The following is a 25,951-nucleotide window of genomic DNA, read 5'->3' as shown; positions in this document are numbered from 1 at the left end:
GTGATTTCTGATGTCACCTTGCCAACTTTCAATTTAATAGTTTCTTGAAATAAAAGCTCATATGAATGTTCTGGAACATGAGTGCCTGATAATAACCCCTGTGCCACCATCATCAAATCCTGCTAAATAGCCAATCCATAGCCATCAATGAAATCTTTACTTTCTCTACAAAGGAACAAGAAGAAGAAGTGCCACAATCACACTTCAGCAGAATGAACCAAAGAATCTAAATATTTACAAAAAATGCCCTGGATTTTTCTAGATTTTTCTTTCAGCCTTCTTGGAACAGGTTATCTCTCTGACACTTTGTTGGGGCGCTCGGTGGTGTATTCAGGGCCTCCTGTCAACCCCGCTGTCCTTTGGTGTGAGCTGTACTCACACACCCCTGTAGCTCCGAGCACTCTGTGTGATTAATAGCCCTGCCAGCAATTCCTATTTAAAAACTATTCCTACTTTATGTCTTTTTTTCTACTTGTCCCTGATCTTTTCTGAACCTTATTTTTCCCCTCAATAGAAATTACCAACTGTCAAGAGTTTTCTCCCCACTCCAAATCCTGGTAACTTTACTCCATAGTGTTTTGCTTTAGGGGAGCTTTTGTTAAATATACAATAGGGCAAAGCCTATTAGAATTAAACAAGTAACTGGTCCAAATGGTTCTACACATGTTAATATTCTGCCAGGACCTCTTTCCCTCTACTTACCCTCCCCCTAATCCAAACCCAATTTTAAGACAGAAAGAAAGAAAGCATTCAGACCACCAAATGGTATGCCACCTCATGCCAAGCAATAAGTTACTTCCTGGTGCAGCTTGTGAACTGGATGTGTAAGTTGCATTTTCGAAATTATTCTGTCAGCCCCTTGACAATTTAACTTATTTATTTATTTGTCCAGTTCCTCGACTCTGTGTGGGTAGCAATGTCTCATCAATATCTCATTCAGGTGTAGCATGGAAAAGCCTAACAACCCTGGGCCAGCAGCCAAGCTTACCAGTGACTGACGCTCGCTTAACTGAGCAAAGATTTGCTCTGCACAGAGTGGGGCTTGACTGTACAAGAACCACTAGTGACAGCGAAGATGCCGGCTAGAATCCTAACAAAGCTACTTCCAACTTGTGCTCAGGCAAGTGGAACCAGCACTTAAACTGAATGCTAAGGGGCTTCAATCTTGGTACTTTTTTTTTTTTGTTGTTTCCCAATCATTTAACTTCTGAATAAACCCTGGGATTTTAGAGGAAAAACAGCACATTAGCACACTTACATCACAAATCCTTGTACCATTTAAAAAAGGCTGTTGAAGATTTATTAACTTGTAGAAGCAATCATTTAATTGCTTGCTTCTGCTACACCACACACTATTTTTTTTTTAAATGACCAAATTAAACCTGCCGCACAAATTTGTGCTTTGAAGTTCCTGCAAAAGGATCATTCCTTTGAGGGAGTGATAAAAAGAATTGAAATGCTCTCCTTTGGTACAAATGTCAGCATACCTCCCTTGCCCCACCCGAGATGCCTTCATATACAGAAGCAAATCATTCTCCTTTAAATGTTTCTAATTCATTTTCCAAGCCAGGTCCGAATTTCCCTCTGCAATTTCAATGAAAGCCCATAAGCATTTACAAATGGAGAAACATCAACATCGTACTTACAATTTTGGGATGTGTAATGCAGCTGTGTATCTTATCAAAAAAACTGTTATGTTTATTTTTGCTGTCCTTCCTGTTCAAAGACAACACCACTCTTGGCATAGCTGAAGAAACTAGTGAGAAACCGAGTCCTTTCCACACCACGAACATGTGGACACTATCCTTTGAAATGGAGCTGCAGAAGCAGTTAGCAGGTCTGTTGTTTGACACTTTGTCTCCTAGATCAAATTCAGCCCAAAGCCATCAAGATGATTTACCATCTAAACTCAGTGAATTTGGTGATATGCAACTGCAGAATCAAATATGTAGACTAAATTCCCACATCACAGGTAAAAACAGTATAGACATAAGTCGGTATACACAACAGGCCCCCGGTTAGCACAGTGGTTCAGTTAGCTAGAAAGATTCCCAAGCTGCATGTAGATAACTAGACAATGTCAGAGTCACAGGGGCAATGCATCTGGGTTTTTAAAGTGCTGGATGCCTCGTGCTGGGATAGGAGTTCTGTTCCATTGCATCAGATGCCCCGTAACACGATATCATCAACCTGTGTGAGCATCAGAAATCCAGGCGGGTCACAAGCGAAAGTCTCTCCACTGCCAATTGAGATTGGCATGTGCTGCTGTCATAAAGATCACGCTGTCCAATTGGCTAAATCGGTGGTCTAGAGAATAAGCCAAGGTACAGTCTGTCAAAGTGAAAGTCCTGTGCAGTGCTCAAGTTAGGTTTTCATAATGTCAGTTTGATGAACCCCTGAGGGTTAAAACATTGCTTTGTAATTGGGGGGGGAAAAGGAATTTTTTTCCTTTAAGTATTTGGTTTTGCTTTGGCTTATTTGTTTTGTTTCAGTTTTTGTTTTGTTTTTTAAGGCATTTATGCCCAGAATACTGCAAAGAGGACAGAAGTAGGGCTTCTCCAGCAGGGACAGAAGAACGGATGGGTTTTGAAGGAGACAGGTGACTGGAAGATTGCTCTAACTCCCTCGGAACCTAAACCTGGTTAGCTGGGAAACAGCTCTTCTTCGAAGCCATCCTCTCTTTCCTCTGTGGGACTTGGAACCTGGATGCTATAATTGAAAGCCAGTGTATTAAGCATAACACATCAAACTACTGTTAACACCCAGCCTCCCGCAAGGCTGCCTCCTAACAGCTCTGTTTTCTGCCTACCGTATGTGCAAGCAAGTGGAACCATCACACGCACTGCATGCTAAAGGCCGCAGCCTTTGTCTTCTCCAAGTTCTGTCTATTTCAGAGGCTAACATGCAGCAATTAGTCTAATTAATGTGAAACAATGAGCTGTGTTACCACTTATCAAATTGATTGTTCCCCTATCAAAACAAAACAGGCTGGCTTTTTGATGTAATTTCAAGAGATGATTTGAAATGTCATGTTGCTGCAAGCCAATTACCGTATGACTAGAGTCACGGTCAACAGAATACATAATTAGCATGAGTTTGGGAAGGCTGCTTACTGCTAGTATGTTAATTAACTGTCTTTTGTCATAAAACAAAAAGATGGTATGGAAGGTTTTGAAATAGGTCTTTTTTATTTACATTTCTTTGTGCTTATCAACGTGAGGCATGACAATGCAAAAGAATAGAAAAATTTAATTCCACTACTTCAAATTAATACTCAGCTGCAAGGTCAGGCAGAATGTGCAGGCTGCAGTACCATTCACCTCCTCCTCGTTTTGCCCTAGTGTATTACATTACTTGAGGAGTTAAATTAAGTATAGAGTAAAACTGGAATGTAAGAAATACTGAGCTCCAACAAACAAATCCCCTAATGCTCTTCTTTCAGGCTTCCGATGCTTTTGTGCAACTCTGGAGAGCTGGTCAGCACTCAGCTACCCTGGCAATTACATTCAGGTGTTGTTTTTCTATTTCAATCTTGAAATTTGGAGAGAATAAACCCATCATCAAATGATGTTATTGCCTTTACCTATCTATGGTGGAGAAGGAATGCATAATGGGCACCTGTGGGCTTATAAAGGAATCCTATCTGTGAGGCCAGGGCTCCTGTGCAGCTCCCTCTTCTATGTGATAGCCATGCAATTCTGCACTCTTGATTAAGGGACCAATTCTGTATTGTTGAGCTTTAATGCATTCTGGGGACAACTATAATCTGAAGTCAACAAATTAACAATCAAGTTCATGGTAGCCTTGAGCCACAGTTCAACATGTGTGTATTAGTAAACTAGCTGCTGCTTTGGAAAACAAGCCAGAAGTTTCCAAAATTCTAATATTAATGTTCCACTGTCTATAGCATTGTTTCATTTGTAGAAGCAGGTGGGCAGGACTCCGGGGCATGCCACAACTCTCCATGAAATATATTGCCATTTTGGGAGTGCTCAAAAACTCTTTTCTTCCATTTTTTTTTTCTCAGAATATGGTTCAGGTCTTACAGTTATGTCAGAGTAGTCCTCTGGAGTCAGAAAAAACACCTTACTATCAGAAAAGTATCAAATTTAGTTTACAAAGTGGACTCTCTGTCCTACTTTGTTTCCATTTTTCAACATAGGTTTTGTTTTTTTCTTCTTTCTGTTTCTGAAGTCTCTAAAATTACTTAAATGTAAATTACTTAAAAATGTAACAGAAAAATATTAAATGGATAGGATGCAATGTTTTGTCTTTCAGAGCATGGATTTCTCATTTTGACAATGAAGGGTAAGGAAAGTTGGGGCACAGGCATTCACCTGAAGGTGCCTCTCAGTTGTGCTGGGTGGATCAGGACAATGAATTTCTAATGTCCATTTCATCCTTCTATGCAGCATCTCTCCTTTCTTCCAGAGGCACTTAACCTCTGAGTCACATCCCAGCCCTTTACACTTTTTATTTTGAGACAAGGTCTCAAAAGTTGCTGAGGGCCTCAGTAAGTTGCTGAGACTGGTTTTGATCTGGCTATCCTCTTGCCTCAGCCTCCTGAGCCACTGGGATTACAGGCATGTGCCACCATGCCTGGCATGATTCGAGTTTTCAAAGGAGGCAGATGGGTAAGAGAACCAAAATGAGGATGGCTACCTAAGTACGCCGGCTCACGAAGTCGTTATAACAGCTAATAATTGGTCAGTAATTTTGAGGTACCAGGTACAGCATAAGTTGCTAAATTTTAGACAAATCTCAAAGCCCAGATTTAGTGTGTGAGGTAGCTAGGCAACAAAAAATTTTACTAAGTTCATAGTTGATCACAAAGGCTCCAAATATTGGTACATTTTTATCATAGAATAAAAAGATCATAGGACCCTAAAGGTGAATAAAATCTTTAAAATGTACTGATCCAAGCTCCCTTCCAATATGGAACTCCTTTGCACAGCCCTGATACATTAAAATCCTTCTACAGAGACCCTTTGGTAGAATTAGAGAAACATCTAATTAAGTCCAAAAAAGTTTTTGGATCCATGTCGATCAGGAAATTTAGAATTCTTGATGTTCGGGTGCTGTTATTGATCTAAAGATACAACATGGTTTATAGATTATGTGAGGTGTCTACGACCATTCCACCCTGTATACTACCATCTCATCTGATCTTGATAGCTAAGCTGGACCTGGTCAGTACTTGGAAGGGAGATAACATAAGGTACCACAATCTCTGAGCTATGACTACTTAGCCTGAACTATAGACACTTGGATGAGCCTTGATTAAAAATCATCAATGAATCTATAATTTAAAAACTGGAGACTATTACATCAGGTTTAATAGCAATTGAGTGTTCAAGTTGAATTTGTAATTTTAGTTTTCAGAGATAGGTCCTTACCTACCATTTCTCAGTTCATAAAATAACAAGTTTCATGTCATTTAATTTTATAGAAAGATTTTTTTCTGGGCTGGGATTTTGGCTCAGCAGTAGAGTGCTCGCCTAGCATAGGCAGGACCCGGGTTCGATTCTCAGCACCACATAAAAATAAAGGCATTGTGTTGTGTCCATCTTTAAAAAAAAAAAAAAGATATTCTCTCTCTCTCTCTCTCTCTCTCTCTCTCTCTCTCTCTCACTCTCTCTTAAAAAAATGAAAATATATTATAAAAAAAGATTTTTTTTCTATTTTTTTTTCTTCTCAACTGGGAAGGAAAGAAGTTAGAAAGGAGGGAGGAAAGAAGGGCAAGAGGACTGTCAAGTGACCCTTAGTAATCAGAAGCTGTACTGGTTTACATGTCTATAATACTTACACCCCAGGCACTAGGCTAAATTTATATATTACCTAAGTTAACATAACTACCCTGCAAGGCAGGTAATATTTTCCAACTATGTCTTTTTTTCTAGTGTTAGTAACACAATAAGACTCACACAGGATAATTAATTAAGTCAAAGCCCCACAACTAACTTGGACTCCAAAATTCTATCATTCAACCATACAGGGCTGATTGGTGTCTTTCCTTTTGTGGTTTTTCAGTCTGCATTGTTATACTACAAGAAAAGCACCTGAAAAGGCCCATATTCATCATCATTAGAAACAGAGCAAAATAAATTGGGAGCAATAACTAGCCCCATACAATAAAGTCACAGAACAAGTTGTATTCTGTAGTTTGAAGCCTTGTATAACAGGAATTAAAGGAATGCAGGTGATCGCTACATTTTTACGCTGAACCCAGAATGTTTTCTTGAAATTTAACAGAATCTTAAAGCAAAGCCCAGTGTTCAGAACACAGGATAGTTTGTTTTCCTTAAAAGCTAAAATTACTCAGAAATATCCCTCTTTAGGCTTTAAACAAACCTGAATACCTCCTTGCAAAAAGCAAGAACTCAAAGAAAGCAAATTCATGGCCAGTGGATCTAACTAGGCATCCTGCACCAAAGCTCATGGGACAGTCACCTCTCCTGCACACAGTTACAGAAGCAAGATCTCTGTAAGGGCCAGGGGTGGCACAGTGGAGGAGTATGGAACAAGCAGTCCCTGCAAACACATTGTTAAAATGTCAGTCAGGCACTCGGCTTGCCTCCACCACCTTTCAGGGAGCTAAATATCTCTTTATGTCAGAACAAATTGGGCAGACCTCAAATCTTTTCTTCTTTTCTCTGACTTCAATGAGATGAGCGTGGGGAATGAGGAAGAGAGAGATGGAGATGGGAGGAAAGAGAAAGACAGTGCAGTTCACATGAAAGCACCGTGACACAGCTACATGCCTGCAAAGTGTTCCTGGGAAGCCTTGGTATCTTTTATGCCTGGTGACAGTGAAAACAGGGCAGCAAAAAGGGCCAGGTCACCCACTTTCTGGCATTCAGATCACCAGGGCTCGAATTCCTTCCCTACACTTTCACCAAACACTTCAAGGCATGCGTTGAAGTCTTTGTGCAAATGGCAGAAACCCCTGACCCTTTCTTCCATGCTGTTTCTGTCCCTCACGCACTTGGTCACAACCTGTATATCTATGCTTAGAGCAGGCAGGGTCATAACTGAGTCTTTATAGGACTTTACAGTGGCACTTACGTCAATGTTCCTTTATGTTACGTCTCAAGGAAAATGTAAAATGTAAAAGTCTTAAGAGAGTTCTGCAGGGGAAAAGAAAAGCTAGTACAGGAGGACAAGACATACAGTCCCACAGTCATAGGCTGGGAAGCCTCAAAATGCTGTTGGTGAAAAGGTTTGCTACACAGAATATGCTGTACAATGACTGAGGACAGATTATATATATATATATATAATGTGTGTATACATACAAACTCACACATATATATATCATGATATATATGATATAGATTTTGGAAAGTAATTTTTTTGTTTACTTATTTATTTTTATTCTAGGGATTGAACCCAGATCCTCAAATAGGCTAAGCACATGTTCTTTCACTGAGTTACACACCATAATTCTTTAAAAAATCGATATTTATATCATGGTGATGTGTGTGTGTGTGTGTGTGTGTGTGTGTGTGTGTGTGTGTATAGTTGTCCCTTGGAATCCTCTGGGGACTAGTTCTGAGGACCCCTTTGGATAACAAAATCCAGGGATGCTCAGGTCCCTTATATAAAATATAGGTTTTATATAAACCTATATTCATTCTCCTATACACTTAAAAGAACCTAGACTTTTTTATTACAGACCTAATACAATGTAAATGATATTTAAATGGTTACTGTACTGTGTTAGTTAAGGAATAATAATAAGAAAAAATATACACATTTAGTACAGATACAATTATTCTGCATATGCATGGGTGCAGAATCCATGGATATAAAGAGTTACCTCTGTGTGTACACATATAAGTACACACACATGTGTTTACACATACAGAAATATATCTGTTTTTGTTTTAAAAATTAGCTCCACTTTTCAAAAATCAGTATTTGGGAGAAGACAAATAGGAAATTCATGAAGAAGCTAAAATGTAACCTATCTTTTTGCACAGCCCTGATCAAAACATACCAGATCATTGGGCTCTGTTTTGAGAGGTGCAAACAAATTTCAGAAGAAATTTAAGAGAATAAAAATGAGTAAAATATTGGATTACTGTATTTATTAGCACAAATATGAACAACCCAAATTCTACAAAGATTTCTCTTTTCTTAAATAGGAGGCTGTGGTATCTTGATGAAGTGTTTGGTATGGGAGAAGATGGAACCTATCAAATAAAATGAGATAATATAAATATTTCATTTAGTCGTTATCATCCCTTTATGATGATGAGAAGACATTATTATCATATTTTTTATTCTAACTCATAAAAAATGGTCAATCTTTCACATTTGTAATGGGCTACAGCACACGAATCTTAGTTTGGCAAAAAGCTCATACAAACCACTCAATATTTTCAATATAAATGTAATGACTTCTGATTTTAGGGAAAAATAACAATGCTCAAAAAAATCACTAGTTAACTCTAACCTCTTCCATTGGTCATTCATATAAGTATGTGCATCCTGCAAAAAATAAAATAAACTTTCTGCATATTCATTATAAAGACGACGGATGATAATCAGTAGGAGAGACAGCAAATTTCTGGAGGATTAGGCTCCAATTGGTTGAATTTCAACATCAACCTGGCAGTTTTACTATTAAGTCAGCAGAAGTGAGTTCTTACACACTATGCCACTTACTACCAGAGAACATCAGGCAAAGGGAAAAGAACACGTTAGAATAAATTGTGCATTATTTCTGGCATTAGTTAAAGGAACAGAGCATTATAAGAAAAAAAAATACAGTACCATTGATTTTTACAGGTGTTTAATACAGATAAGCTGAAAAAAGGGTTTCCATTTTAAGCCCAGTGATGGCTAAAGATGCATTCAAATATGTTCAAAAGCAATCTAAAGTCTTCTAAAATGGTGTTTAAGCTATTCAAGCAAAACGTAAATAGTTTTTGTCGTAGTACTGAGGAATGTAGAACAAAAACAGTGTCCAAGGAGCTGACTCTGGCACACTGCCGGCCACTGTCAAATCAGGGGGGTCGTTAAAACAGAGGTAATACTGTTTATCCATTACATGATCACAGGCTATTTAGAGAAAACAGTAACAGACTGTCTTAGAAAGGTAGGAGGCATAATTACCTGGAAGCCTCCCCATCGCATGCTGAAGAGAAGATACTAGAAGAACAATCAAGTTACAATGTCAAATATGTGCTTGGATTATTAGATAAAGAAACAAAATCCATGATTTTTTTCAACCTCGTCTATTTTTAACCTATTTCTTTAAAATGAGAAAGAATAAGAAGATTTGGGGCTTTTATTGCACAACATTTAATGTCTTATGTAAACGAAATTTAAAAATAAGGTTGAAGGGGCTAGGCATATAGCTCAGTGGCAGAGCACATGCTTAATTTGCATGAGGCTCTGAGTGTAATTCCCAGCACCGTAAATAAAGGAATAGATGGATAGATATAATAAATAACTAGCCTCTTATTTCTGCAGGGCTATTTGTTCATAAAATAGATTGGATAATGAACAAGGCAAAAAAAAGAAAGCAACCATTTGACTGCAAAGATTTGGCATTCATATTTGCTACAAGAAGGTGAGAGGTATGCTTGCTTTGGGTTTTCTTCACTATGTAGTATGTTTTGTCTGTCGTCTTTAGCCAAATGTTCTTCCTTAAAAATTAATTTTGAGAATTCTGACTCAAATATAAACCTCATTTCCTATATTTCCTTTCCCTTGTACACATTCCCTCCTCTCCCCAGGTGCTGGTGATCAAACCCAGGAACCCAGGGCCTTGCACAAGGTAAGCAAAGCAATGTACTACTAAGCTACAGACCCAGTCCTCTTGTATATCCTCTTCAAGACCTTGGCCACATACCAGCTTCTCTCCCCCATTACTAATGTGATCACATCCTAAGTGGTCATCAAAAAGATACTCTGGCATGAACAAATAAGCAGGATGACAATCATGATTGGTCAAAACTACTCCTATCAACTGACCAGTTAGCATGCATTTAGTTCCTTTTTTCTATGCAATATAGCAATGAAGAAAGGGCTGACATAAATGAAGCTAGAAAGGGTACCTTATATAAAAATATCACCCTCATAACAAGTATTAGAATAACTACAAAACATCCTGTTCATGAAGACAAAGGTACAGTGCACAGGAAAACAGTGAACTGTTCTGAGCAGAAGATGGCAAAGAGAGTTAAGTTGGAAGGGCTTGCTGCAAAGGTGCCCAGTCACAAGAGATCCCGTGAGCAGAGATGACTGACTCAGGTTCTGGAGATGCTGCAGCAGAAAACCCAGGACTCAGATACTGTTGCTTGCTAAACACATGATATGATCAGCCAAGAGTCAGAGCACTTGGCTTTGCCAAGCCTAGTTAGTGATACTTTTGGACAGAAGCGGCTCATCTGTGACCCTCTGTGTATCTCGGAGTTTCCATAGGTTAAAGTTCATGTCAAAAAGGACATAAAGCACTGCATGTAAAAGGTCATGTCATGAAGGCTACAGTTCAGAAAGGACATTAGAGGAAGACTCTGCAACATCGGTAACAGTAATATTTTGGAATTTAGTTGTAATTGTAATATTACAGATCTTAGTTATAATGGATCAGGGAAGAGAGCTCAACTCAGGATATCAAGTTTACATAGAGTTACAATTAATACAGAATTGGATTTTACATAGGTGGGGTGATAGGGTGGCAAGAAAACAAATTTGAAAGTGAAAAAATGAAGATTAAAGACCCTGGTTGGCTCATGCAGAGCAACATTTGGTCAGTCATTTAATTTCTCTTAGCCTTAGGGAGCTTGTCTATAAAATGAGAGAAATAGAAAAACCTGCTCCACCAGGAACATCCTAGACAGTAGAGATGCTCAGGCAGGTTGACATGGATGCAGGTGTCATCAGAGCATAAATACTTCACATCCATCATGATATCTATTCTTTTCCTTATACCATGAAGCCCTCCTTCGGTAAAGGAAAAAATCACTTGGTAAACAGCTGACCTTCTTGGGAAAGCACTGTTAACCTATCCTGTGAATTTGAGGAACACTTCTCAGTTGCATTAACTGGTTTTTATTAATGTATTATGAACCTCTGCCATGGCATCTGATTCACAATAAAGAGATTAAGCATACTAATTTGTCATTTATTTTCCAATGCCTGCTTTCCTGCCCGCAGCACCACTAATATCCCAAGAGCTCCTCAACACAATTATTTCCCATTTTGCCTTACTGCTAAAAGTAGCATTAATGTGCCCAAAAGGCTTTGCTCTGTGGTGATGAAAACAAAAAACAAACAAACCAAAAAAAGCTCCTTCTCTACCCGCGACAATACTGTTGTCATTTGCTAAGAAGCAACACCTCCGGACCACTGGGCCATATCTAGTAATCAAACCAAATTAACAGCCTGACTGAGCTGTGGACAGGAGCAGCAGACCTGTGCTTATTTAGTATTTATTTTGGGGTTGAAAGGGAATTCCATCTGTAGAATGAAGTTCAACCTATAGGGAGCTGAATTATATGATGCCTATATTTGCAAACGGTTTTGTTTGCTTCTTTGGGGAATTGTGTGTTCATATCACTCAAATAACTGGCAAATTCAACTATTTTTTTTCTCAAAAAATTAAGAACCAGTTGTGTAGCCAAATCCAAATATTAACCTGCAAACTAAGTTTTTTGAATGTAGACACAGCTCGTTATTAATAGAAGCATAAAGACTCCACATTGTCTATGCTTTTTAATCCAGCCTTACAATGTTTTTTTAACCCCACCATGTAACATTCCTGCTACTTTCTTCAGTCTTTTACTTTGAAAATGTGCTTTTTTGCTTATCCCAGGAGTTTCTGTATTGCTTAAGGCAAAATACTGCAGCGTACTTTCACAACTATGAACTGTAAACATTTTTCTATCTTATTCTGCCCAAGGCTCAGAGCCCCTTTAAATGTCTACAGATAGTTTCAGAAACACACAGAGTCCAAAGTCATTAAAAAATAATTATAATTTTAAAATTTGCCAATTTCACCAAGAACATAAATCTTCAATTTTAAAAGTCAGTTAATTTTAGCTGTGGGAAGATACTGACTAGAACCAGATCATTATTTATTTTGAATATGATCATCCACAAGGAGGAGATGCAGCAGATTAAGTTAATCTCTATGAGGCTATTTCTTACCATTATTTTCTGAAGTCCTCCTCTCACTTTAATTAAGAATAGGAATCTTAAGGGCTGAGGCAGGGAAGAGCACAGATTAGTGGTTAGCTTAATGGCATGAGAGCCAGGAAACGCAAATTCTATTCTTGGCCAAGTGGTCTTAGGTGAACTCATGATTTACAGCCTCAGTTTCACCATTTATAAAATGGAAAGTATCGCACACACCACAATGGGGAGCTTCACAGTGGTAATATTGTGAAATGCTATGTGCCAGGCACTGAGCTAGGAGCTTCAAAAGGATTATCTTGTTTAATCTTTTGGAGTAGATAATATTATTATCCTAATTTTACAAATGACCTAAGGGAAGCCCAGAGATGTAAGTAAAAGGCCCAAGATCACACAGCTGGGAACTAACTGCAAAGGTTGAGCTCTAACCCATGGGCCACACTGCTGACTCCATTGTTGGCTTCAGCATCGTGTGCAAGGGCTTTGGGAATAGGATCTGTTACGTACCTAGTCCCAAAAATTTCCAAAAGAGTAGCCCAGATTTTCCCTCTCCTCTTCGGCTCTGTGCCACCTGCCTAGGGAAAAAGACCACCCCAAGTTCAGGCCTCCCTGGCTCTGCCACACCTGGTAGCCCTCACATACTGCAGTTGTGACACAGCAATGCTTTATCTGCCAAGTGAACCCGAGACATTTGTGTTCAGTTCAGCGCAGCTGGTGGAGGGAGGCTCAGATTTCCGCTGAACTGAACACAATGAAGCAGCAGTGTCACAGGACCATTACGAAAGCACAGGCTCACTGGCTCATTTTTGTAGCATAAGGGTGTGGACTATTTAAAACTTTTTCATCCCCAGCTCTTAAATGCCTTCCTAGGGGTAAAGTTCATCTAGGGGTCTCATGGCCATATGCTGTTTGGTGTCACTTTTTTTTTTTTTTTTTTTTTTTGCATCTTGGGGAACACACACACAGAAACCAGTTTCCAGAGGAAAATGTTCATGATTGCTGACAGCGACAGCGTGTAGACCAAATGGCACACTTGCAAAGTATAAAGAAGCAACGCGGCGATTACTCTGCTCCAACCTCGCATCTGCAGAAAAAGCAAATTTGAACTTGACTTACACAGATGCTAAAGGAATGCCTCTTTCACTACTAAGATTCCTCTTAGCTCATCAGAACTAATTGGCCAAAATGGAATCCAAGGTTTAAAAGGTCTCATCACATCACATCTTTGGAGCACTATATACATGGTTTAAAAATTGACTACATTCACAAGGCCCTGGGCTTAATCCCCAGCATCTCCAAACAATAAAATAAACTATACCACATTTGTGGTATTTATGAGAAACTATGGTCATTTAATAGTGACATAGCTCATAACTGTGAACTTCAGCTATGGAAAAAATGGCAAGTATATGTGAGAATGCACATGCTAATTATTTCAATTTATCCATTCCACAATGCATACATATTTCAAAACAATATGTTATACATGGGATGAAAATATAGAATTTATAATGGTCAACTGAAGAAAAGCAGCTACTGATCTTCACATTCCATGACTTTGGTTAAGAAGTGTGTAGTAATATAATAGCTTTTGTGCTTTAGGCCAAAAATAAATTATCAATAAATAAGAATGCTACAGCAAAAGAACCACACTTTCAGGAGTGTTCTACTATTCTAAATATATTTGAAATAAGGTTACAAATGGTACACCCCTAACTTTTCTAAAATCCCACAGTTTTTATATGCAATTGCTAGATCAATATTTGAAAATTTAAAGAACTACACTGGATTAAGAGAATTTTAGTATCTGCTAAAATCTCATTGGAGGAAAGATTAAAAAATATATATTATCCATATGACTTTTAAATATTTTGAAAACTTCTCCCTATAAAGAAGCCTTTTCAGGAGGACAAACACTGAAGATTTGCTAAGAAAAATATTTTCCCCCAAAATTCATTCAAGTAATGTGGGGAAGTTACCAAGGGTTCATAATCCTAAGGTTTAGAGAAAATATTTCTTAGTCTTTTTATATTTAGATATTCTTACAATACACTGCCTTCTTGGGTTTAAAACTCACAACCATCATTAAACATTTTTGTAGCAACCCATCAAAGAATGCAAATTGTTTTTATTTATGACTTCCTAAAAAGGAAATGCTTTGGGGGAAACTAGTTCTAGATACACATCAAATAATGCCTGGAAGTTGTGAAATGCCCTAGGAAAGGAACTTTTCTTCCTTCAAATACCAAGAAAAACAGCTTCAAGATGCAAATGAACTGCTGAACTCAATTCTTGGTCTTAAAAACGTATTTCAATAGAATCACCCATGTATCATCTAAGTATGAAAAAGACGTACAGTAATAGCATTCTGAAAAATGAATTAAGAACACATTGTCATCAACTCTAGGAGAAATAATAAAGGTAGAAAAGATTAAGGGGCAAGCATATCTTTCGAAATTGTAAAATGGGTTTATAGGTCTTCTAATAACAACTTTTACTCAAACCTTACATAAATAGGCTTAGATGATACAAATATTATGTGGGCTGTGTGGACACTACCAGGTTCCTAATCATGTTTAGGGATTACTCGACAGAACAGAGACATTTCATTCCTATTGGGCCAGGGATTATAGCAAAGAAACATCTAATATTCCATTTTTTAATTTCATGCATTTTTTATTTACCTTTAATGATGCTGTATATATTCATCATCCTGAAATATTAAAACAGTATGAAAAAAGTAATAAATTGGTGGAAAATTTAGGGAATAGGAATGCAACAGCACGCAAATCATACACTATCAAGTGCTTGATACACATTTAAAATTACTGCCTACTACGGCAAAGCCAAATTCCTAGCAGATTTCTGAAGCACAAAGTCACAATAAGAAGATCAGCAGAACAGACTGAAATAATAGAATATTCATCCCTCTAATCCATATGCAATTCTTTAGGGCTTTTTTTTTTTAACAATGCATATGAGGTCTGACTGTATTCAGGATTTAAATAAGTTGTCTCTCTCCTTCCTGCTTCTCCCTATTTTTATTAAAAAATGTATATACAGTTATCATTTCTGCACTGCTGCACCAACGATGACAAGGTTAGCACGTTTCCTCACACCTCAAATGAAACAATAGCATTTTTAAACAACACAAGTGTTAAAAGAAATACATTTATTCATCCCACGAAAACTCTTGAAATAGCCTTCTGGGGAGAAGGAAAGTTGTCCTCATTCATAAGAGGAATAAAGTGATGTTTTGTTGTTTAATTAACAATTAATTGATTGATATTGTAATATGATATTGCATGGAAATACCAGAAAGAGTTGAAGGTTGGCATTTCTTCTCTGCTTCGTTGTTTACCTTTTCTTGCAGAGAGATGAGATTGCCTATGGGGAATCATTGAATGTTACCAGGAGGAATAGAAAATTGCAAAGGAATAAGGCAATGCCACCTGGGTTGGTGTGGGCACTTCCCAGAAGGAACTCAGGACTCTGGGAAAGATGGACATGAGGTGTTCAGGTCATCGAGGTGCATGGCATCTTGTATTCTAGTTGCAGGTGAGATGCTTTTACACTATCTTCTTTCAGTTGTTTGTGTGTTTTGATTATTTTATTTAATGAGCACTGACTGCCTCATAACAAAGAGGAAAATCAAGAAAACAGAAATCTACGGCCAAATCATACTCTGCCTTCTATATGGTGTTTTTCCTTATACTCATGTCCCTTTTGAGGGGAAGGTTTTTGCAGTACTCATCACAGGTCTTTGTGCCTTGTAGTATTAAGTAAAAATTTTGTCATTGTAAGTGAATTGATTTAAACTAGTTTTATTAAGTGCTTCTGTGACTGTTATACTCACTGTTTTTTTTTTCCAATTCACTGTTCCAATTAGCCAATTCTACCAGGTGTGAAATATGAACCATGAATAAACCTAAGCAGAGGGATGTAACACCGCCTCAAGAAACAAATTGGAGAGAACCAACACATTCTACCACCTCCAACTCCAAGCCTAACAGAAAAGAAAGTCTGCAATTCCCTTAGAACAATGAAAAGATGGACCCAGCACAGAACAGACACAAATAATACAATTTTAGAAAGAAAAGTCGCCATTACTGCCAAACAAGAGAAAGACATATAACAGATTAAAGAGGTACATACATGTAGAAGAGAGAAGAGATCCTCATTCCACTTAGGCAAACTTAAGAGTTTCTTTAAGGGGAGAGATGCCCCTACATCTCAATGCAGTTAAGGATAAAAAGAGCCTGGTGAGATTTTAAATGAGAAGCAAAGCTTTAAGGAAATTCTTGCATTCCAAAAAAAAAAAAAAAAACCGTTCTTAAAATCTGTTGCCAACCCTTCTCTGTCATTTGCATATCAGTAATGTGTCACCAATTCCTACCAACACCCAAGATACTTTCCATAGTCAAGATAAGCAGAGAACTATCCAATTAAAATCAATTCTTTCTTGAATGCTTTAAACTTATTACTTCATTTCCCTTTAAAGACACTTGAGGGGGAAAGTATTTAAACCAAAGAGTAAAGAGTGGGGGAAAAAAGGACAAAATAACTTACTGAAGCTGATATAAATTGTAGGAAAAAACTAAATTTAATATCTTCTTACACCCCCTCCACCTGGTATCTGAGCAAACCACCTTCCATTCTGATTTTGACACAGTGATCCTATCTACAACGTGATATCATCTTTTTTCCCCCCAGCTCAAATTCCCATGCTAGTAAGCCTTTTGACTCTAGGCACTCATTCAAGAATTCAGGAGTGTTCTCAAGTTCTTGTGTGAACCAAGATGTGTCAACCCAGAGCAGGTGGTTCAGCTGTTGTGACAAATTCTTTGCCGAGTATATCCAGCATTTAGCTATAGCCTCTTATAAACAATACACTGCTTTAAATTAGCCACCTACACTTGTTGGGGGTTAATAAATTACCTGATATTGATGACAACAGGTCAAAGGTGTCAGCTATGAAGGGACAGAGAAAGTGGTAAAAGTTCGCTAACCTTTAAATTCTATACCTAGGACCAAGCCCAGTCATGAAAGTTTGTCTTTACACCTTTCCCATAAAAAAAAAAACATTCCCTCCTCTAACTGTTCTCTCTTTATGGTTTCATAAACTTGGCTTTCCCTGACTTTGTGGGTTGTGATACTTGATTAAAGAGCTTTTGAAAATGTTTCTAAAGCATAAACTACATTATGAAGTTTTTAGAGCCTGACTTGGTCTTATAGATTCAGCTACAGGTATGTTAATTCTATAAGCTAACAAGGATTAACAAGGATGAGGCCAACACCAAAGGCACTGAAAAGAGAAGACATAGGCACTTGTCCTTCCTCTTAATTTGCCTACTCTTTTGTCTTAGGAGATGTATGCTTTATCCTCCCCAATAAATTCAGATTTTCCTCTTTCTACCTTCCCTGTTGTGAAAGTTCCTATTATAATAGGACTTTTCTTATTTGCTGAGAACTATTCTAAATGTTTTACTCATTCAACTGAACCATTTGAAATTGTCATGGTTCTATTGCAGGATTAGTAAGAGTCAAGTATTGAAAATTCCTGATGATTTAACCTAATACAATCTCATTTGAATTTTACAATGGTATTGGCATTTTCTCCTTCTTATGATAATAGTGCATTATCACACCACCCACAGGCAAAAGCTGAGTTTTATTAATTTTTTTTTATATTTTATTAATGTATTTTAATTGTACATAATAATGGGATTTACTCTTATATATTTGTGTATGAACACAATATAATCAGGTCAATACATACCCCATTGCTTCTTCTTTTCTCCCCTTCTCCTTCCCCCTGGCCCCTTTCTGGATTCTACTGTCTCTCATCAATTTTCATGAGATTCTTCCCATCTCCCTTTTCTCCTTTTTCTTCCCTATCCTCCATACATGAGAGAAGACATATGACCCTTGCCTTTTTGAGTCCAGTTTATTTCACTTAACACAATGCTCTCAAGTTCCATCCATTTTCCTGCAAATGACACAATTTTTTATGGCAAAATAAAATTCCATGTGTAAATTGATCATATTTTCTTTATCTATTCAGACACTTAGGCTATTTTCATAATTTGGCTGTTGGCAATTGTTCAGCTATAAATATGGGTATGCAGGTATCACTATAGTATGCTGACTTTCACTCTTTTGAATAAATATGGAGCAGTGGTTCAGCTTAGTCATATGGTGATTCAGAGGGACCTCGATTCTGATTTTCATAGTGGTTTTACTCATTTACAATCCCACAAAACCTGAGGTTTAAAACTGAATCTATGTGGCTTCAAAGCTCAGACTGCTGAACTGCATGTTCTGATGTCATTCAGTAACTCTCTACCACCTGGCCAGCCAGAATGGGAATTAAAACTTTGTTATAGACACACCCATCAGAGTTTTTGAAAACTCAGGCATGATAAACCCCAGGTTCTTAGACTGGCCCCATTCAACTCTTTCTATAAAAAATGGAGTTGTAGTTTTTGTTCTTTGAAGAGAACATGATTTGACAGTGAATTTTAGCCGACACATAAAAACATACTTTGCCTGACCTATGTGTAAACAGGCAACTTTACCCAAGTGCCTAAAAAAGGAAATGTTCTAACAGGGAGTCTCCTTAAGAAATACGTAGTAGCCCTCTGTAAAAAGTGTGCATGGATGATAAAGTATATAAAATAACTAGCACTTGGAAGAAATCAGTTAACAAACCCAGTTAAAACTGTCTCCACTTACAAAAGGGATGACCAACAACCAAAGTTTATTTTGAAAATCAATAATGGTATGCCAAGGTTACCATTGGGCTTCTTAGCAAAATGCTCACAAATCAATAAAAAGACAAAAACATGGTCAAAGTAGGAATTCCCCCCTACCCCCATGTCCTTTCCTCTTTAACTAGTCAAACCCATTGGCACACACCTGTTGTTTAACAAAGTGAATTAGGCAGGTGTATGAAAGGCTTATCGTTTAGTCATAAAGGATTTCTCCTTCTCCTTAGACTGGGGCTGCTTCCGGGTGTCATGGATTATCAGTGTGTTCCTTCATTTGTTTATAGAAATGGGCCAATGGCTGTTGAAACACTTCAGAGCACTTAACTAAAGCAAACAAAGCTCTTGAACTTTAAATATCCAACAAGAGGAGCTATTGACAAGTAGGACTTTACTTAGCAAATCTCAGCATCATTTGGAACCTGAATTCATTCTTCCAGATTTACAAAGAAGCCACACAACCCAGATATTTATCTTAGTTTAGCCTCCACAAAGAAGATAGTGTCTTGACTGGAGACAAGGTACAAAAAAATAATACTGCCACCTAATTGCTACTTTAATTTTCGTTGTTGAGATTCTCAATTAGAGAAGAAAAAGAAAGTATCTGACTTGTCCCTTAGCTTTCTAGCTTTTTCATTCCTGCCCCCAAATGACAAAACTTTCAGAAACGTCTTGTGATAAGAATCAGATTGTCATTCAGGACCTGGATTTCAGCCCAGCATTCCCCTCATCTGAAATTATGGGTCTACCTCAAAAACCGTCCCTGAGCTCCATGTCTCTGATTTATAAAACAAGGAGGAGGACTGGAAGCAAAGACCCTTTTCTGTACAAATAGCCACTTATTCTACTATTTAATATATTACAATGGTAAAATTGATTGACATACTGGTAGCTTGAGACACAGCAGCAATGTACTGCTGCACACAAGATTATAGAAAATATTCCCAAGTGGAAGCAATGCATTATTTGTGCTGTTTCTTTTACATTTAGAGGCTAAGTGTATGTTTCTCTGATGATTTTTGGAGATGTTAGTATTGCAACATTACACTCCTTATTCCTTTGGAATTTCACGATCTTATTTTCCTTACTGTTTGGATATGGCTTTGATTTCATGCCAGGAAGTAAACAAAAAAGAAAACTCAGTCTTTATAATAAATTCCAATCACTTCACCTTATTTCCAGTCTAGGTTGACCAATAAGTTGAAATCTAGCTCTTTCCAACTTTTAGTTTTTCTGATTCCACCCTCCTGTTTAATCTTCTCATTGAGAAAGGTACAGCCACCTGGTTTCAGGTAGGAATGCAAGCTTTCTTTACAGGATTCAAGGCATTAATCTGAAAGAGATTTCTCAAGGAAACTTGAAACTTCCACTAACTACTGGCCTATGGTTTTATAACTTACAATGCAGAAAGGATTCAAGTAACATTCCCAGTTTTTGCAATTGATCGATGGCCCTTCACTACAATAAAAGTGATGCTATGTCATATACACCTGTTACATTGTTCATATACACCTGGAACACTACAGGACTTGGGGATCCTTTTCTGACTGTGAGTTGTTCCCCATATTTATCCCTTTTCTTATACAACCATGAATGGCAATGGAGGAAAGTCCAGAGAAGCTGAAAAATGACACTTTCTCCCCTGTTCCTCCAAGGTGTATGAGGGAGCAATGCCCAATGTCTTGTCAAGTGTCTCACTGTGGTTTAAATAATTTTTTTTTAAAACCTATACTAGAGAGAGCGGGAACTACTGAATGATAAAATGTAGTCTTAGGCACACATCCTGCAGGGAATAGCTCTTGAAATTCTCCGACATTCTAAGTTATAATTGCGTTTTAACGCATAAAATGGCTGAGTAATTTAAATGTTTAGAAAAGAAAACAGTCTTTTCTAGAGTTTATGAAGTGGTAAGCCTATTTCTTATAATGATTAACTGTGAGTCATCCTTCCAAATGCAAGCATATGCTCCACACAAGAAATGCTGAAGGCACACACCAATTTACCAAACTAGCATCTTACAATGGTGGACTTGGAGCACATATTTATTGGAGAAAGGAAGATGGGAACTAACATAAGCCATGAACCATATTGAGTCTGCTGTCTGCCTGGCCCACCTTACTAATGAAGAATAATGTTTTTAAAATACAGAGTCACTGTCTGTCTGCATATGGTCCTGCTTGAAGACAGACACTGTGGTAGATGAGGTCAGTAGTCTACAGAATGTGCCACGGTGGCTTAGAGGCCTGTAATTGGTAACATGATCAATCTGCTTGCTTCTAACTACAGCCTTCCTTTGCCATCTGTTTCTGGCTCCATACCATGAAAATCATGGTTGTAGAGATGGGCTCTCTCCCACTGTTCATGACAAGGAATGCAGGAAATGCAGGAATGTCTACATGTCAGTTCTGAAAGCTTCTGGGCCTGGAGACAAATTCTTGCACATCCTTCCTGCCATTTAAGGCAAGATTTGAATGAAAGAATCATTGGCCTGAGCCTCTGAAGAACAGGGTTTGGGACTGGACTCCACAAATTATTAGTTATATATCTGAATCCTGTTACATGTGCTCATCCTAAAACTCTGACTCAAGTGAGATTCAATCAGTTTTTTTTTATTAATCAGAAAACACTAAAAGATGGAAAAGAATATCAACATTGGATTGTTATAAGGGTCTACTGACAAACATGAACTATAAGGAACTATGTAACAGTGAAGTATTATCATAAGGAATATCAGACTTCAAGTTTGTTAGCAACATTTCAGAAGCTAAGAGAAGGAGAGTCAGATGATCTCAGACAGTAGGTTTTAAATTATATTTAACTAATATAACTTAAATTGGAAAGAAATCAGTTAAGTGCATGGGGCAAATAAATGTGTCTCATTTATTTTACTTCACTTATTTTTTTTTTACTTCATTTATTTACTCTTACTGACAATGGAAGAATATATAGTGGTTAGCTGGGCAGCCTTGGGATGCCAATCAGTTTTGCTGCTTACTCTCTAAAGCTGTGTAGACTAAGACAGATGTAAGATAATAGAACTCCTCAGTATCAACATCCAAACAAGGTCCTTCTAGAATATAATGCTAGAGAATCCTCAAACCACTGGCACTAAAAGGTGAGTCAGTACAGGCAGATGGGCCTCCAGTCACTCATTAGTTCCCCCAATTTAAATTAAATCTATTAGCTTTTCTGTGCAAAAAAAAAATTTCTTAACCAATGAAACTAATCATAATCTGACTTGAAAGAATAATCAGTGCTGATTATGTAGTATCTAGCTGGGAGTATAAGCTCCCACTCAAGTTGCTTGTTTTTTCTTTGCTAACAAAACTATGGAAGCAGCAAGATTTACTTAAAAAATGCTCATATGCCAAGTTGTAAAGGGAGGGCAAATAGACTTACTTTGAATATTGCTTACATGTTTGAAAACTGCTTAAACTACGTTCTAGTGATAAAGTGTCCAAGTCACCATGATCCAAGCAAATTATTTAAGGACAATATACACACACCATAGACACATACAGTCGGTATGCAATCAGTATGTCAATGAACACTGGCTAAAGGTACAATCTAATATAATATATTTATCTGGATATGTAAACAAATGGCACAATGAAATATAGTATCAGGATCAAATGTACAGTGGGTAATAATGGGAGCTGGTACACCTAATAACCTTGAGTTTCAAGAACTAGCCATGAGATCTGGCCTTGACAGCTGTATCAAATGCACCACAGTTTACAACCTGGCTAGAAGTCAATATAGGTGATAAGCAGAGGTTAGTGACAATAATTCTATTATATTAACATAATATTATTACATCTCACGTAAGATTCTTTTATAAACATTTTATAATTTAATTCCATCCTGATACTAGTAAGTGTCTGAGGTAGATCCTATTTTACAGACAAGAAAACTAAGGATAAGGGACTTAGTCTTTCTGAGTCCAGAGGTCTTGCTCTTAATTTTAGGTCATAGTACATAAATTCCAATTTCAGATTCCACCCCAGAATATTTAATAGAAGGAAATTATTTTTGCTTCTGAGATTTGGTTCAGAAAGGAATTTGAAGTATCTCCTCCATACTTTTCCATCCTTTGGACCTAGAAGGGCTTGGAAAGCTATGCAGTGATCAACTGACCAAGTGAAGTGACTTTCCATATCTATCATCAGGACAGAATTTTCATGAGGACACTTTAAGCTCTTTTTCCTCAACTATATCAGAAGGAGGTGAGAGGAGTGATCCCTGCTGTCAATCACCGACACTGTCATTGAAGCACTGGTTGCTTCAAAAGTACAAAAGAAAAAAAAAAAAAGCTCAGCTCTATAGATAATGGCCATTAAAAAAATAAAAGCCTAGAAGAATTATTTATGCTTAATATTAACAGTGGCTTTCTATGTACAATGAGATTTTCATTTTCTTTAGATTTGTCTGTATAATTAAAATATTTTATGATGGATAGAAATTTATAGAAACAGGAATGATACCCATCTCCTTGTGATAAGGTGGGTTTCTTAAATTGTCTCATCCTCCATAATTTGTTTTCCTCTTGGTAAATATAGGGTTTATCAAACATGCCATAACATTTAACCTTCTTGGATCAACATTTTATGCATAGGTTCTATTACACCAATACATCAAATGAGAAAATGAATGAAAGGCTCCTCATAGGATCAAGGAGCATGTGTGGAAAACAGAAAAAGTAAAGAACACCTGTTCACTCATGATGAGGCAGGACCCAGTAGATCCATCCACACAATACAATCTAAACGATAATGGAAATCAGGGAAGCAGGAGGTCAATTCCAAATAGAATCAGAACCAAGAAAGCTTCCCGTATAAGATGGCATTTGAATTGGGTCATTAAAAGATGAGCAGCATCTCATAAGCTGGAAAGTGGGAATACATATTCAAGAATAATTAGGAACTTCTGAATTCTCTTTACACATCTATCTGTTATTGTTAAGCCTGTACAAATCATTTCCTACTGTTTCATTGTTCACTAGTCTCTGCTTACACAGCAGTGATTGAAAATCTCTCATACCAAGACAGAACCCGAGCTTGTGTGAGGATACTTCCTAGAGGGGGAAGCCCTGGCCAGGGGCCTGTGACATTTGTAGCCCTCTCAGCTAGGAAGGAAACAGGCTCTTGGGACACTTGACAGTAGTTCTGTCATAGAGCCAATTTTTCCATATCTATTCTGCAAATTAAAGAACTAAAAGCAAGTACTCTTTTTATTTGATTGGTTGGTGGTTTCAGTGTTTGGAAAAGCATGCCTTGTCTTTGTTGAAAGCAGGTGTGCAGTGACAGAGGGAGACACCATGTTATCTTACCTGTGCTTCTATGTCTACCAAGTGGGGATGCCAATTGTACTTATATTAGAGTGTTATTATTTAAAGTGCACAGTGATATAACAGCTTCATGAATGTTTAAAAGAGGGAATATCAAAACCATGTTACGAGAATATATACATACACACACATACACACCAAGATCTTTTCCTTAATGTTGTAGAGATTACTTGTTGTCTGTATATGTGTTAGCATTTCTAATTTGTATAAGGAGAAAACTCGGGGGCACAGTGCACAGAACCAAAAAAGAAAACTGGTAATACAAAAAGTGTTTTTAAAAGTTTCATGCCTAACAGATGAAATAAAAGGCTATATTTCAATAATCAGTAACTTTGTTACTGTGTTTTCAGGAACACTGGCATCTCTCTTTAAAAAGTGATATTGTCCACCAGTGGATCATCTTTTACCCTTTCTCTTTTAATAACCACATAATGCTAATCTATACTGTATATATAATAGTTGACTGTCAAACACAACTCAGTGAACATTTGTCAACCTATGGTCCAGTATGCCATGGTTAGGATGCACATCCAGCATTAATAATCAGTGTATGCCTCAATCTATACCCAAAAAACTTAAAATCAGTATACTATAGTAATATAGTCACATCAATGTTCCTAGCAGCTCAATTCACAAAAGCTAAACTGTGGAAGCAAACTAGATGTCCCTCAATAGATGAATGGATAAAGAAACTGTATGTATGTATGTATGTATGTATGTATGTATACACACACACACACACACACACACACACAATGGAATATTAATCAGGATTAAAAGAAAATAAAATCATGGCATTTGCAGGTAAATGGATGGAGTTGGAGAATATCATGCTAAGCAAAATAAGCCAATCTCAGAAAACCAAAGGTTGAATGTTCTCTCTGATAAATGGATGCTGATCCATAATGGAGAGGGGAGAGGCATGGGAAAAATGGAGGAACTGTGATTGGGCAAAGGGGAGGGAGAGTTGGGAGGGTGCATGGGAGCAGGAAAGATGGTAGAATGAGATGGACATCATTACCCTAGGTACATGTATGACTGCACATATGATGTGATGATGCTACATTGTGTACAACTGAAAAGTTGTGCTGCAATTGTATACAACGAATCAAAATGTATTCTAACGTCATATATACCTATTTAAAATAAATAATTTAAAAAAATCAATCTATAGAATACCCACACAAACAAGGGGCACAGGTCATGTTAGGGAAATGAAAAACAATGGGACATAGGTGTATGCATGTGTGTGTGTGCGTGTCTATCTTAAATGGCATTTGTTTTACTCTTTAATTTTAAGAGATAGTGATTTGTCTCAGTAAATACAAGACATACTGATAGAACAGCTGTGGAATTCAGTATGTAACCAACAGCCCCTTTGTGCTGTTAAGCTGTGAAGTTCATTCTTTCTCCAAAACTACATCCATTACTTAAAGAGCACCTGAGCTCCTGCTGCCATGGAACATGTCTGTAAACCTACACCCACATGCAAGGAGGAATCCCTGAAGATGAGAGGTCTAAGGCCATGTTCATCATCCTCCCCGTCATCCACACTGACTCTCACTGCTCACTCACCAGTCACTGTGCTAAATTCACTCAGAAATATGTTCAAATTAATCCCATATAGTCATCCTATAAGGTGGATACTTTTATCCCCCCCCCCTTTTTTTAGGTACCACTGAGCCACATT

At 37.5% G+C, this 25,951-nt stretch overlaps 1 protein-coding gene across 8 annotated transcripts in view; it reads right to left on the bottom strand.

Annotated features, from left to right (window-relative positions):
- Window positions 1–25,951, bottom strand: part of Esrrg (estrogen related receptor gamma) — a 593,548-nt gene that overhangs the window by 298,941 nt on the left and 268,656 nt on the right. Inside the window, exon 1 of one of the 8 annotated variants that reach the window (XM_026387971.2) lies at window positions 1,647–2,043. The exons of the other annotated variants lie outside the window; for them this stretch is intronic. The gene's annotated coding sequence lies outside the window, so the exon portion shown is untranslated. Of the gene's footprint in view, window positions 1–1,646; window positions 2,044–25,951 lie in introns of those variants that run through there. 8 annotated transcript variants of the gene reach the window in all.

This window comes from Urocitellus parryii, chromosome 9, assembly GCF_045843805.1.
Source record: "Urocitellus parryii isolate mUroPar1 chromosome 9, mUroPar1.hap1, whole genome shotgun sequence".
NCBI lineage: Eukaryota > Metazoa > Chordata > Mammalia > Rodentia > Sciuridae > Urocitellus > Urocitellus parryii.
The sequence above is the reverse complement of the archived record's forward strand: the minus strand, read 5'-3'. Positions and strand labels throughout refer to the sequence as shown.